The sequence below is a fragment of the Rhinatrema bivittatum genome, unplaced genomic scaffold, assembly GCF_901001135.1.
Source record: "Rhinatrema bivittatum unplaced genomic scaffold, aRhiBiv1.1, whole genome shotgun sequence".
In the NCBI taxonomy this organism is placed as follows: Eukaryota; Metazoa; Chordata; class Amphibia; order Gymnophiona; family Rhinatrematidae; genus Rhinatrema; species Rhinatrema bivittatum.
Window position 1 is genome coordinate 81959 of NW_021821054.1, and position 14886 is coordinate 96844.

The following is a 14886-nucleotide window of genomic DNA, read 5'->3' on the forward strand; positions in this document are numbered from 1 at the left end:
ATTGTTGGGGGAGTTTATGTAGATATGGTGTGTTACAGAACTAGAGGTGCAGGGTTTATATTGAGATTTTGTCCCTATCTGTATAAACTTCAGACCCATATCCATATAGCAAAACTGACTGAATGATGCAATCGGATAAGAACATAAGAAAATGCCATACTGGGTCAGACCAAGGGTCCATCAAGCCCAGCATCCTGTTTCCAACAGTGGCTAATCCAGGCTATAAGTACTTGGCAAGTACTCCCTATGAGGAAAGACTAAAGAGGTTAGGACTTTTCAGCTTGGAGAAGAGACAGCTGAGGGGGGGATATGATAGAGGTGTTTAAAATCATGAGAGGTCTAGAACGGGTAGATGTGAATTGGTTATTTACTCTTTCGGAAAATAGAAAGACTAGGGTGCACTCCATGAAGTTAGCATGGGGCACATTTAAGACTAATCAGAGAAAATTCTTTTTCACTCAACGCACAATTAAACTCTGGAATTTGTTGCCAGAGGATGTGGTTAGTGCAGTTACTGTAGCTGGGTTTAAAAAAGGATTGGATAAGTTCTTGGAGGAGAAGTCCATTACCTGCTATTAAGTTCACTAACAGGTCGATACAGTAACGTGCGGTTGAAGATTTCCCGTCTGTAACGTGCTGGGAGCGCACAATACAGACGAGTAAGGCCATCCAGCGATACAGTCTCCAGTTTCACGCGTCCATAGCGCTTCCTAAAATAGACACATAACCCTTTCCGCACGCAGCATGTAGATGATGTGTAAATGAACGAATTAGCTGTATAATGAAGGAATTAGCTATTCCCCCAGGATACTGTAACGGGCGCTGATATTATCTCCTTAGGAACGCGCTGTTTTGCCGCGGCCTTAACGTGTTAGTTTACCGCCTCCCCCTAGTAGGTGTTAGGACTGTGAGTCTTGTAGCAAACCCATCGACACCACTTAAAATACTGAAACACAATAAAACACAATTTAAAAAAAAGCGATACAGAGATGATCGAGAAAATGTAATGCTGTGAGACACATAAAACCTGTCAGAAAAAAAAAAAAAAAATTTTAAATACCTGTCGGAGGGCTGCGTGGGTCCAGGCGGGCGGCGGCGGGAGCCGGGGAGCGAGTGGTCGCGTGTAAAATCTAGGCCGCGGGCGGGTGGGCGCCTGTTCCAAGCGGCGGCGGGTGGACGCGCGATAGTCTCAGACGGGCGGCGGGATCCAGGCAGAGGGAGCCCTTGGTCTGACCCAGTATGGCATGTTTTTATGTTCTGAAATACTAAGTAGATCCCATGCTACTAATGCCAGTTATAGCAGTGGCTATTCCCTAAGACAGCTTGATTAATAGCAGTTAATTGACTTCTCCTCCAAAACTTATCCAAAACTTGTTTAAACCCAGCTACACTAACTGCACTAACCACATCCTCTGGCAACAAATTCCAGAGCTTAATTGTGATGATACTTTTACTCTGGATGGTTGCAACTAGTCAGGGCTTATTTTAATTGCATAGGTCTTTGGGCCTTTTTCTTACTGTGTTTTTTATAGGTAGTTTGAAGGCAGGGGTCTGTGCTGTGGGTGTGCATGATGTGTGGAAATGTCACTCCCCCCCATACTTCTGTCTAGAGCTTCCGCTGGTGCTCAGGTATTGATGGAACTGGGCTGTCAGGAAGTGATTAAGTGTCAATTCACTTAAGGAAAGTGGCTGATCAGTCACAGAAGGCAGAATAATAAAAAAATAAAACCAGATGTTAATGAGATGTATTGACTTTAGCCCAGGGACAGCCTGTCGTGCCTACTTAGTGGCAGCTGTTGTCACTCCTGCCACAGTGATAGATTCATTGCTGCAAAGCACATTTCACAAATATAACTTAAACATTTTACATACAGGTGGATCAGCAAAATCACCAACTATTGATTCCTAGCACTAAATTCTCAGGAAATGAATAGTGAGACATTATTTTCTCCTGTTTTTCGTGTCCATGCAGGCAGTGTGTGCATGTCAGCAGGAGGTCCTGTTAAGTAAAACAATCCTTGATCACAAGTAGCTTGGAAGTTGATATGAGTGAAAGGTTCCCCCAAGAGTAAATTACAGAGCTGAAGGGCGCAAATCACAGCTGTAATGATCCTGGCCTGCCATGCCGCTGGTCACCAGCAGTCCCCTGTTCTAATGGACGTCCCAGGTCTTCCCTGTGGGCCCTCTGCCTGTTCTTTCAAAGGCTGAGGGGCCAGTGTGCAGCAGGATAACATCTTCAGGTTGGCTCAGAGGATGGGCATAGGACCGGAGGGCTCCAGATATAGGGAAACACAGAACCCCCTCACCTCCAAATCAAAAGGGCAAAACCTGTCAGAGGGCCTATCCGAGCTCTTCACTTCTGTTTCCTAAGCAGAAGGAAAGAGCCTTAGGCTACAGCAGCAGAAAACACAGCTCCCCTTCAGCTGTCAGTAGTGAGAACACAGAGGCTGCACTGATGAGCAAGTGCAGAGGGAGGAGCTAAAAACGCCGAGCGAGGCGCAAGCTTTGCAGGCGGCTTTGCTGTGTGGGATGCGGGCTCACCCTGTCTGCAGAGGAGAATCCCTCGCGCCAGGCTCACCGCGGGGGCAAGATGCCCCAGGGTCCTGATTCCCACCGGGTTCAAATCTATTGCTCCTGAGCCCAAGGAGATGCCCCATCCCGGGGTTCCCTCTCGGGATGGGTTAATTTATTCATTTCTGCAATATCCATGCGAAACTCCTCACCCTGGCGCCTTCTACACCTTCAGAGCTTCAAATCCACAAAACAGTCTACTTTATTTAAAACTGGAAATGTACATTTATTCAATGCAATCCTTCTCATTCTAGTTCAGAAAGCTTTATAGCAATAGCACAAAAAGAACTGAGCAGGGACCATCTCTCCTTCACGCTGTACAGTGCTGTGTACATCCAGAAGCCCTGTAAAACAGGTCTTAGCAACCGAAAGGCCCTCTTTCCTGTCCAGAACCTGCAGGCATTCTCTGAGGGTGAAGCTCTTCGGGGAAGGGTCCCCTCCTGTGCTGGGAGGTGATGCTTCTTCGGATTCTCCTTGCAGTGGGAGGAAGGGAAGCCGGTCCCGCTGGAGGGAGTGGGCGTGCGGCTGCCGTGGCCCCCAGTTCTCCTGCTCGCGCAGGGGCCTGGGCCTCCGGTCCCCACCGCTAGCAGCAGGGTCGTGCCTTACCCGAGTCAGCCCCTTAAACGTGCAGCAGGTAAGAGAGCCCGGAGGCACTGGGATCGCTGCCACTGCGCCTTTAAGGGGCCTAACTCGAAGGCGGAAACGCCGGCGCACGTGGGCTGGACCTGTAAAAGTCTTCAAGCGCTCAAACTTTCTATGTGCATAATTGCTCTTCTGCAACCTGAAAAGACTAACCCCGGTATAAAGCAGCTGCCTTAGCTAAGGCGGGAGAATGAGAACCAGGAGCAGCAGCAGCACAAGCAGAGAGGGAAGAGTCAGGAGCCAAACCCATGCTGCCAGATACTAAAAGGGTTTTGCACCCCTGCCCAGAAGACCCACAGGGGATGGGGGCAGAGCAGGGGGTCTGGCCACAGTACCTACCCCCATTAACCTTGGATCCCTCCCCCAGTTCAGGCCTGTTTGCACCCCTGCCCTGTTATCGTAAGCAACTGAAGTCCGTATCTGCTGGGTCCATCCTCTCCGTCAGTCCGAGGCACTGCCCCTTTAAGCAGAGCCAAAGCCGAGCATTAGCATGCGAGGAGGAGCTGGGAAATCATCTGCTCCCCGGGGAGTAATCACAGCAGCCAACTGGCGAAATTAAATCCAGACTAATTACGGGTAATTACCATCCATCCCCGCAAACCGCAGGAGAGCAGGGCCCTTTCTGAAGAGAGAGGTTATTAGCTAACAGCAGGCATAAAGGTGCAGAATCGGGGAGGAGGGGAGAGTGATTCCTCGGCGCGCACGATTCAGCCTTTTATTTCCAAGAGACGGGACCGGGCAATGTTACTACAGTCAGCAAAAGCAGCCGGGTGTCCCTGCGCTAATGCAACCGAGAGAGAGAGAGAGAGTAACACAGGTCCCCCCTGCACAAGATGGAGGCGGCTTTCTTGGCCATCTGTCCGTGCTCCCAAGGACTCCATGGGAAGGGTCATTTTCAAACACACCTAGGAAAATCGTCAAAAGCACGCCCAAGTTACGCCGATTTTGAAAGCAGACTTTTGCTGATGCGCTCGCATTGAAATTCTGCCACCAAATCTACCCGAGTTACACCCGCGAGGAAACGTGCGCAAGTGTGCAAAAGCCTCCCCCCAGGTAACCGGACGCACGTACGAGACGTGCACGGACGCGTTTACCTGCATTGTCGCATAAGCAATCCTGAGGCAGGGCCACTTCTGTGCATCAAGCGTCGTTTTCCGGGCGCGGATCTCTTTGAAAAATGACCTCTGATCGTCTGACGGGCGGCCATGCTGCAAACCTGGGCTGCAGGGCGGAAGCAACCAGGAAGCCCCACCATGGGGCAAGATCTGGGCTCAGAGAAAGTCTTTCTTTAAACAGGTCTGGCAGGCGGGAGAAGGGGCCTGGACCCGATGCCTTTTTCCCCCCTTCATGCTGGAAGCAGCTGCTTCTTCAGGTTGAAACAAAAGAAAAATTAAACAAAACAAAACATTTCAAAAGGCAGCACACCTCCCTAGTTTATGGGACCTGACCTGGTTATTCCTTACCAGCAGTACCCGTACTCACAATGGCTAGGCTAAGGAATAATGTTACCATGTTTGGGAGGAGCAATAATTTTGTAAGCAGTCCCTCTGCAGCACATGGTCACCTGCATAACTTTGCCTCCCAGCTGCCTAATTTCAAAATGGACATAAGAAAATATGCAAACAGGGTTTCCTGGAGACAGGGAAGGGAGGCTGGAGCAGAGAGAAAATGATTACTGCAAATAATGAAAACATTTCCTTTTACATTATGTTATTGCTGGGGGCTGGCGAATTTGGGAATCCCCCAAGCAGGGGGGAGCGAGTCAGAAGCAGGCAGATCCAGCATGCGGCCTCCTGCAGGGGTCAGGAGCAGGCAGGACTGGCAGAGATCTTCTCCCTTCGGGGTGAGCCCTCTGGTGCTGGCGGGGCTTCTGGAGGGCGGTGCACTGGGTCAGGAACAGGGTACTCGGGAACAAGGCATGCACGGGAAAGATAGACAGACAGAGGGAAAGAGCAAAGGCAGAGCTAGACCAAAACAGTATACAGGGCAAGGAATATATGCAAACAGGATAGGCCACTGGGAGGCCTGGAGAAGACACGGGAGGGCCACTGCAGCGGCACAGGGACCAGGACGGCCACTGGGAGCAAAAGCACAACTGGGAAACATCCAGACAAGGAAGGTCACTGGAGGGCCTAGACAGGACAAGGACACAAGGATAGGCCCGAGCACAGGCAAGAGACAAGAAAAGGAAGGGCAAACAGGCTAGAAGGCCTGAACAGAGCAAGGGCGAGGTAACAGGCAAAGGTCCAGGAACAAGGGCAAGAGCACAGGAACAAGTGGCCAGAGGCAGAGAGGAGACTCTACACTGAGGCGGGGACTGTGTTGTGAGGGAGGTTCTTACAGGGCACGTAGCCTTCAAGGTGTTGGACCGGCTCTAGCCAACACCTTGAAGGTGTTGGCTAGAGCCGGTCCAAGTGTGGCCTAGTGAGGGGCCCCTGCTGGCGGAGATTCACGACATATTACACATTTATAACCTGTACTCTACAGGAGACAAAACACACGCTCTTATAGTGAAAGAACAAATGTATGATCATAGGAAAGTTCGCTGTTTGCAACATGTAAAAAAGAAAAACATGGACTCCATTTCATTTCCCAGTTCAATCAAATTAAAAGTCTATCCCTGAAGTCCCCAGTGAAATTCTGGCTAGAAACTGGTATGCGATTTCTTAGGTCAATCTCACGTGTTTGCCACATGCTTTAGATGAATTTCTCTGCAATCCTCGGATGATGATGCAGTTCCAGGACGCTTGGACTTCCCCCAGTGACCTCTGTGCTCTGCAGATTGACCAGGACATCACTTCGACTCACAAACAGCCTTAGCTCAACAAAGATGACAAAACTCCCTCTCTGTTGTGAATAAAGTCATGACAGTTCTTCTGATTATTCCCTATAACTCAGTTTGCCTAATAAGAATGACATGCATGCAACTATCCTTGTACTGTAGGAAATGAAAACAAGTTAGCTAAAAATGATTTTACGCAACGATTCCTGTCAATGCCAGCCAGAGCCTAGACTGGATGCAGGCTACCTGCTTCTCTTTCCAAGCTAAACCGGATTCAGGCTACCTGCTTCTCTTTCCAAGCTAAACTTATTTATTTAAAACATTTTATATACCGACTTTCACAGACAAAGTCTGACCAAGACGGTTCACAACTTCAAAATATAAAAAACTAAAAGAGATAACTAAACAAAAAACTGCATAACAAAAACAAAATCAATAAATATAAAATAAGTAAAGTAATAGTTGGAAAAAAAATACAATGTATAATTGTAATCCCTAATTTTTTAACATAACTATACTAAGTTTATAACTAAAACAAGAAAAGTCAGAAAAAAGATAAGAAACCAGAGACCAGTGTTATCACATGGTTAATAAAAAACAAACTATTAGCTCTATGTATAATATACATCCACTAATATTATAACGGTCTTTGAGGAAATATATTCGTTTCCTTGATTCCTGCAAAGGCCTAGCTCTCAGCAGCCAAAAGCAGGCGGCAGGTAACATCCTACCAGGTGGCTGGTTTCCTGTCTTTCTTTGCCTTTGTCTGCTCATCTCTTTTTACCCCAGACTTCAACAGAGGCAGCTGGGATTGGTTAAATCTCAGGAGCACTCAGTCCCTTACCTGTTCCTGGCTAAAGGGATGAACAGGTAACGTATCGCTTAGGTAAGTGATGCAAACCTTGGCTGCCAGACAAAACGTTTTCCATTCGCCAGTTTGAATCTTGGCATTGCCCGATAGGCTCCCAAAGACGAGTTAATTAGAGCATCCCATCCCCTCACGATGTAACGTCATCAGGGTGGCCCAGCTATCAGGGTCGCTCACTTCTCCGTGCACTTATATCTGAAGCTGCGCGCCTCCAAACCTCTCCCGGCTCTTCCACCTGGAACGACACATGACAAGATGAAGAGCACGGGCCGGGCCGGCCATAAACACAGGGTGGCCATCTGCTTCCTCTCTTTTGAAAGATGGTCTGGCCAGCTCCTTTCCCTGAAGCGCTCCCTCTTTCAAACTCAAGAAGCAGCAGCAGGGATCCTTTTCATGTCTCGGCTGTAACTAGAAATTAACCCTTAAGGTAGCAGAGACAGAACAGTTCAATTCAGACCTGCTTTTAAGTCACTAAGACGGGGACCCGCTGGGCTGCGTGAGGTCCATCAACACTTCTCACAGATAATTTAGACTTGGACTGATTGTTTAATGTCATTGATATATTTGTAACCACTGACCCAGGCTGTCTTTTAGGTCAGGGGTGCTCAAACTGGTCCTTGGGGTCCCTCCCCATCCCAGCCAAGCAGGTTTTCAGGATCTCTCTAATGAATGTGCATGAGATGTATCTGTACGCATCGCCTCCAGTGCACGCATATATTTCTCACTAGGGAAATGCTGGAAACACAGCGGGATGTGATGGGATGGCACCAAGGACCCCTGCTTTAGGTGAGGGGGTTGGTGCTCAGTACTTCGTGCCAAGGCCAAGTTCTGGGCTCACCTGCCTGCAGTCCTGATGCAGGTCCTCTCCTGGGAAGGATAAACCTCACAGGCCCCTGCATTATAGGGTCCATATTCAGCACGTTTGTCCAGCTAAGTCTGGCACTTGGTGACAGAAATGCCAGGATTTAAAATCCCACTGGTCCGGGTAAGTTCTCAGCTGGCTAGGAACGTATCCGGCTATGTCAGGTGCGGTCCGGCGTTGTCTGGCTAAGTTAAGCCGGAAAACACCAGTTTTCAACGTCATCCAACTAACATACAGGCCGATACAGTACAGTGCGCTCCGACTGTCGGGCCGGTGGCTGTCAGGCCGAAAACCGGACGCTCAATTTTGCCGGTGTCCGGTTTCTGAACCCGTGGCTGTCGGCGGGCTCGAGAACCAACGCCGGCAAAATTGAGCGTCGGCTGTCAAACCCGCTGACAGCCGCCGCTCCTGTCAAAAAAGAGGCGCTAGGGACGCGCTAGTGTCCCTAGCGCCTCTTTTTACCGCCGGGCCTAATTTAAATAAATTAACTTATTGTATCGCGCGCACAGGAGAGTGTGTCCTGTGCGTGCGCTGGGAGATCGGGCGCTCGCCCGCTCTCCCGCGTTTTTTACTGTATCGGCCGGATAACTGGATACCTTCAGAAGCAGTGCTAAATCTCCTGCAGCTACCTCTGCCCGGCTGAACGTGGACCTCTGTGCAGGCGAAGGCTCGTGCCAGGAACAGGCATTCAGAATGATGCTCCAACGAAATCTTTACCGAGTCGTCCGCTGCACAGCAAGCGCTTTGCACTCTGTGCGCTTTCTCCCCACCTCTGTCTGACAGAAATAAATTACTGTCAAGTCTGGGTTTGCGGTTCCTCTGATTTCTTCCCGGGGGTCCTCTTCTGGGTGCTCCCAGGGTAATTTAGGGCTGTGCCTCCTGGAACCCCACCCTAAGGAGGTGAGGTCCAGTACCCGGCCTACTGAATGTGGATGAAGTTATGCGGCTGAAGTCTGAATATTCAGTGGGAGAAACCTACCGCTGACCTTAGCCGGAGAACTTTAAACAGAACCGGGTATTCTTTTCAATATAGCGGGGGTTAAGTGGCGATCCCATGTGAAAAACAAAAAACAAACAGCTCACAGGCCCTAATCAGTCCCCCTCTTCCCTCCCAGCCGCTCCCTCCCCAGAGCGCCTCCACTTCATGCCCCCCCCCATCTCCCATTGCCTAGCAGTGCCGGGCCTGGATCATGCTGATAAGGATTCAGGTACAGTTACGTTCCTGTCCCAAAGAGCTTACAACCTTAAGTGGGTACCTGAGGCAAGGGGAGTTAAAGCGACTTGCCCAAGCTCACAAGGAGGGTTAGTAGGGGGGAGGGAGAGTAGGTTCCCTGCTTCTCGGCCTACGTCTCTGAGCGCAAGGCCTCTAAGGAGCCCCGATCTTACTGCCTCCTCCTCTCTCCGTCTCCACCAGATAAGCACAGACTGAAGCCAGCCCTTCAACCTTCAATTCTCCACCACATTATGGCACTGGATGGCTGCCCCCGTCTTCTTCCAAGATACCCCAGATGGACTGTAAAGGCTGCAGAAAGCTTAAAACCGCTGGCCTCCAAAAATAAAACACTAGCAGTGTCTCACAGCAAGCCAGGCGGCGAGCAGTCCTTCTCCTGGAAAGCATGGACGGAACCAAGCATCTCTCCCCAGAGCGCACGCTCACCCGGGAGCAAATCCCTCACCCAAGGTGCAGGCTCCTCACCAGGGATCTGTGAGCAGCGGGACAGCAGGGGTCCTCTCGGCCCCTAACTAAAATGTCCACACCCACCCCAGGAGGTGACCCTGCCACCCGAGCAGCCTCCGGCGGGAGTGGCATAGGGTGGTGTTCACTGCACCGAGTGACCTTCCACAGGGGCCTCTCACTCCTGAGGGCAACCGGGGGCAGCCCCTACCCGAGCCTACTGAAGTAAAGTTTCTTTCACTGGCATTTCCATCCCCCTATCTAATGTTTTATTTAGATCCGGTGAGAACACAAACACATTTTCTCTTTTTCAGAGAGGAGCGGGCGCAGGGGGCAGGGCTGGCAGCAGCCGTAGGTAGGAAGCACCGCTTTCCTTCTGCTGGCAGAAGGGGTGTGGAGGAGAGGACTATGTTAATGTGGGGGGGGGGGGTGTTTAGGAGCAAGATGGGACTGGAGGGGGCAGAGACCCCCCCCCCTGCCAACAGAGCCACTGCTACAGTGTGGGGGCAACCAGCACCCCTGCCAGCAGACCCCACGCCATAGGAGAGAGAGAGAGACGTCTGTCCCTTTGTACAATTCCTTGCAGCATAAAACTGTCGCTGATTAGGCGGCAGCAACTGGCCCAGCTGTTCCTCACTGCGGAGGAGAGAAGCCCAGAGCCGGCGGTCACCCCGGGTGCAGCAGCTGAGTTTCTCTCTCCCGGTGCCTGCTCCTCCCTCACTCTCTGGGGAGCTGCCAGGCACTCTGTCTTCATCCATCCACTCACGCCCTTTCCTGGCAGCCAGAGGTGAGGGCCAGGGGAGATGAGAAGGGGGGAGGACGCTACCCAATTAACTCCCCTCTGCCCCCTGCACCTCCTTCCCCCTTCACTGCCTCTGCTCAGTGGAGATATTTTCTATCCGAGGGGGGCGCGTGTTGTCTCCCAGCTCCTCCAGTTCTGAGCTGGGATTGATTTGGATGGCGAGCTCGCCACCTGCACTGCATCTCCTGGGTCTGTGGTGCTGGCCACTTCCTAGCAAAGAGGGGAGGGGAGGGGAGGGGGCGAACACGACAGAGACAGTCACTTACCTCAACTGCAGAAATTATGCACAGCAAGCAAACCTTTCTTAGTAAAAAAAAAAAAATTAAAAAGAGATCATGATATAAGCCCCAGAGGAGGACTCATGAGTAACACGAGGATGCTCTTCCAGGAAAAGCAATAGAGAAGTGAAAAATGACAGAAATAAAAAAAAAAAAGCCTGGGATAAGCAAAGAGGATCCTTAGCTGTGAGGGAGTGAGGGGTAAAGCCTGGGATAAGCACAGAGGATCCTTAGCTGTGAGGGAGTGAGAGGTAAAGCCTGGGATAAGCACAGAGGATCCTTACCTGTGAGGGAGTGAGGGGTAAAGCCTGGGATAAGCACAGAGGATCCTTAGCTGTGAGGGAGTGAGAGGTAAAGCCTGGGATAAGCACAGAGGATCCTTAGCTGTGAGGGAGTGAGGGGTAAAGCCTGGGATAAGCACAGAGGATCCTTAGCTGTGGGGGAGTGAGGGGTAAAGCCTGGGATAAGCACAGAGGATCCTTAGCTGTGAGGGAGTGAGGGGTAAAGCCTGGGATAAGCACAGAGGATCCTTAGCTGTGAGGGAGTGAGGGGTAAAGCCTGGGATAAGCACAGAGGATCCTTAGCTGTGGGGGAGTGAGAGGTAAAGCCTGGGATAAGCACAGAGGATCCTTAGCTGTGAGGGAGTGAGGGGTAAAGCCTGGGATAAGCACAGAGGATCCTTAGCTGTGAGGGAGTGAGGGGTAAAGCCTGGGATAAGCACAGAGGATCCTTAGCTGTGAGGGAGTGAGGGGTAAAGCCTGGGATAAGCACAGAGGATCCTTAGCTGTGGGGGAGTCAGGAGTAAAGCCTGGGATAAGCACAGAGGATCCTTAGCTGTGAGGGAGTGAGGGGTAAAGCCTGGGATAAGCACAGAGGATCCTTAGCTGTGAGGGAGTGAGGGGTAAAGCCTGGGATAAGCACAGAGGACCCTTAGCTGTGAGGGAGTGAGGGGTAAAGCCTGGGATAAGCACAGAGGATCCTTAGCTGTGAGGGAGTGAGGGGTAAAGCCTGGGATAAGCACAGAGGATCCTTAGCTGTGAGGGGTAAAGCCTGGGATAAGCACAGAGGACCCTTAGCTGTGGGGGAGTCAGGAGTAAAGCCTGGGATAAGCACAGAGGATCCTTAGCTGTGGGGGAGTGAGAGGTAAAGCCTGGGATAAGCACAGAGGATCCTTAGCTGTGAGGGAGTGAGGGGTAAAGCCTGGGATAAGCACAGAGGATCCTTAGCTGTGGGGGAGTGAGGGGTAAAGCCTGGGATAAGCACAGAGGATCCTTAGCTGTGAGGGAGTGAGGGGTAAAGCCTGGGATAAGCACAGAGGATCCTTAGCTGTGAGGGAGTGAGGGGTAAAGCCTGGGATAAGCACAGAGGATCCTTAGCTGGGGGGGAGTGAGAGGGTAAAGCCTGGGATAAGCACAGAGGATCCTTAGCTGTGAGGGAGTGAGGGGTAAAGCCTGGGATAAGCACAGAGGATCCTTAGCTGTGAGGGAGTGAGGGGTAAAGCCTGGGATAAGCACAGAGGATCCTTACCTGTGAGGGAGTGAGGGGTAAAGCCTGGGATAAGCACAGAGGATCCTTAGCTGTGGGGGAGTGAGAGGTAAAGCCTGGGATAAGCACAGAGGATCCTTAGCTGTAGGGGAGTGAGGGGTAAAGCCTGGGATAAGCACAGAGGATCCTTAGCTGTGGGGGAGTCAGGAGTAAAGCCTGGGATAAGCACAGAGGATCCTTAGCTGTGAGGGAGTGAGGGGTAAAGCCTGGGATAAGCACAGAGGATCCTTAGCTGTGAGGGAGTGAGGGGTAAAGCCTGGGATAAGCACAGAGGACCCTTAGCTGTGAGGGAGTGAGGGGTAAAGCCTGGGATAAGCACAGAGGATCCTTAGCTGTGAGGGAGTGAGGGGTAAAGCCTGGGATAAGCACAGAGGATCCTTAGCTGTGAGGGGTAAAGCCTGGGATAAGCACAGAGGACCCTTAGCTGTGGGGGAGTGAGGAGTAAAGCCTGGGATAAGCACAGAGGATCCTTAGCTGTGGGGGGAGTGAGAGGTAAAGCCTGGGATAAGCACAGAGGATCCTTAGCTGTGAGGGAGTGAGGGGTAAAGCCTGGGATAAGCACAGAGGATCCTTAGCGGTGAGGGATAAAGCCTGGGATAAGCACAGAGGATCCTTAGCTGTGAGGGAGTGAGAGGTAAAGCCTGGGATAAGCACAGAGGATCCTTAGCTGTGAGGGAGTGAGAGGTAAAGCCTGGGATAAGCACAGAGGATCCTTAGCTGTGGGGGAGTCAGGAGTAAAGCCTGGGATAAGCACAGAGGACCCTTAGCTGTGGGGGAGTCAGGAGTAAAGCCTGGGATAAGCACAGAGGATCCTTAGCTGTGGGGGAGTGAGGGGTAAAGCCTGGGATAAGCACAGAGGATCCTTAGCTGTGGGGGAGTCAGGAGTAAAGCCTGGGATAAAGCACAGAGGATCCTTACCTGTGAGGGAGTGAGGGGTAAAGCCTGGGATAAGCACAGAGGATCCTTAGCTGTGGGGGAGTCAGGAGTAAAGCCTGGGATAAGCACAGAGGATCCATAGCTGTGGGGGAGTGAGAGGTAAAGCCTGGGATAAGCACAGAGGACCCTTAGCTGTGGGGGAGTGAGGGGTAAAGCCTGGGATAAGCACAGAGGATCCTTAGCTGTGAGGGAGTGAGAGGTAAAGCCTGGGATAAGCACAGAGGATCCTTAGCTGTGAGGGAGTGAGGGGTAAAGCCTGGGATAAGCACAGAGGATCCTTAGCTGTGAGGGAGTGAGGGGTAAAGCCTGGGATAAGCACAGAGGATCCTTACCTGTGAGGGAGTGAGGGGTAAAGCCTGGGATAAGCACAGAGGATCCTTAGCTGTGGGGGAGTGAGAGGTAAAGCCTGGGATAAGCACAGAGGATCCTTAGCTGTAGGGGAGTGAGAGGTAAAGCCTGGGATAAGCACAGAGGATCCTTAGCTGTGAGGGAGTGAGGGGTAAAGCCTGGGATAAGCACAGAGGATCCTTAGCTGTGGGGGAGTCAGGAGTAAAGCCTGGGATAAGCACAGAGGATCCTTAGCTGTGAGGGGTAAAGCCTGGGATAAGCACAGAGGATCCTTAGCTGTGAGGGAGTGAGGGGTAAAGCCTGGGATAAGCACAGAGGACCCTTAGCTGTGAGGGAGTGAGGGGTAAAGCCTGGGATAAGCACAGAGGATCCTTAGCTGTGAGGGAGTGAGGGGTAAAGCCTGGGATAAGCACAGAGGATCCTTAGCTGTGAGGGAGTGAGGGGTAAAGCCTGGGATAAGCACAGAGGACCCTTAGCTGTGGGGGAGTCAGGAGTAAAGCCTGGGATAAGCACAGAGGATCCTTAGCTGTGGGGGAGTGAGAGGTAAAGCCTGGGATAAGCACAGAGGATCCTTAGCTGTGAGGGAGTGAGGGGTAAAGCCTGGGATAAGCACAGAGGATCCTTAGCTGTGAGGGATAAAGCCTGGGATAAGCACAGAGGATCCTTAGCTGTGGGGGAGTCAGGAGTAAAGCCTGGGATAAGCACAGAGGACCCTTAGCTGTGGGGGAGTCAGGAGTAAAGCCTGGGATAAGCACAGAGGATCCTTAGCTGTGGGGGAGTGAGAGGTAAAGGCTGGGATAAGCACAGAGGATCCTTAGCTGTGGGGGAGTGAGAGGTAAAGCCTGGGATAAGCACAGAGGATCCTTAGCTGTGAGGGAGTGAGAGGTAAAGCCTGGGATAAGCACAGAGGATCCTTAGCTGTGGGGGAGTCAGGAGTAAAGCCTGGGATAAGCACAGAGGACCCTTAGCTGTGGGGGAGTCAGGAGTAAAGCCTGGGATAAGCACAGAGGATCCTTAGCTGTGGGGGAGTGAGAGGTAAAGCCTGGGATAAGCACAGAGGATCCTTAGCTGTGGGGGAGTGAGAGGTAAAGCCTGGGATAAGCACAGAGGATCCTTAGCTGTGGGGGAGTGAGGGGTAAAGCCTGGGATAAGCACAGAGGATCCTTAGCTGTGGGGGAGTGAGAGGTAAAGCCTGGGATAAGCACAGAGGATCCTTAGCTGTGGGGGAGTGAGGGGTAAAGCCTGGGATAAGCACAGAGGATCCTTAGCTGTGGGGGAGTGAGAGGTAAAGCCTGGGATAAGCAGCACAGAGGATCCTTAGCTGTGGGGAGTGAGGGGTAAAGCCTGGGATAAGCACAGAGGATCCTTAGCTGTGAGGGAGTAAGAGGTAAAGCCTGGATAAGCACAGAGGATCCTTAGCTGTGGGGGAGTGAGGGGTAAATCCTGGGATAAGCACAGAGGATCCTTAGCTGTGGGGGAGTGAGAGGTAAAGCCTGGGATAAGCACAGAGGATCCTTAGCTGTGAGGGAGTGAGGGGTAAAGCCTGGGATAAGCACAGAGGATCCTTAGCTGTGGGG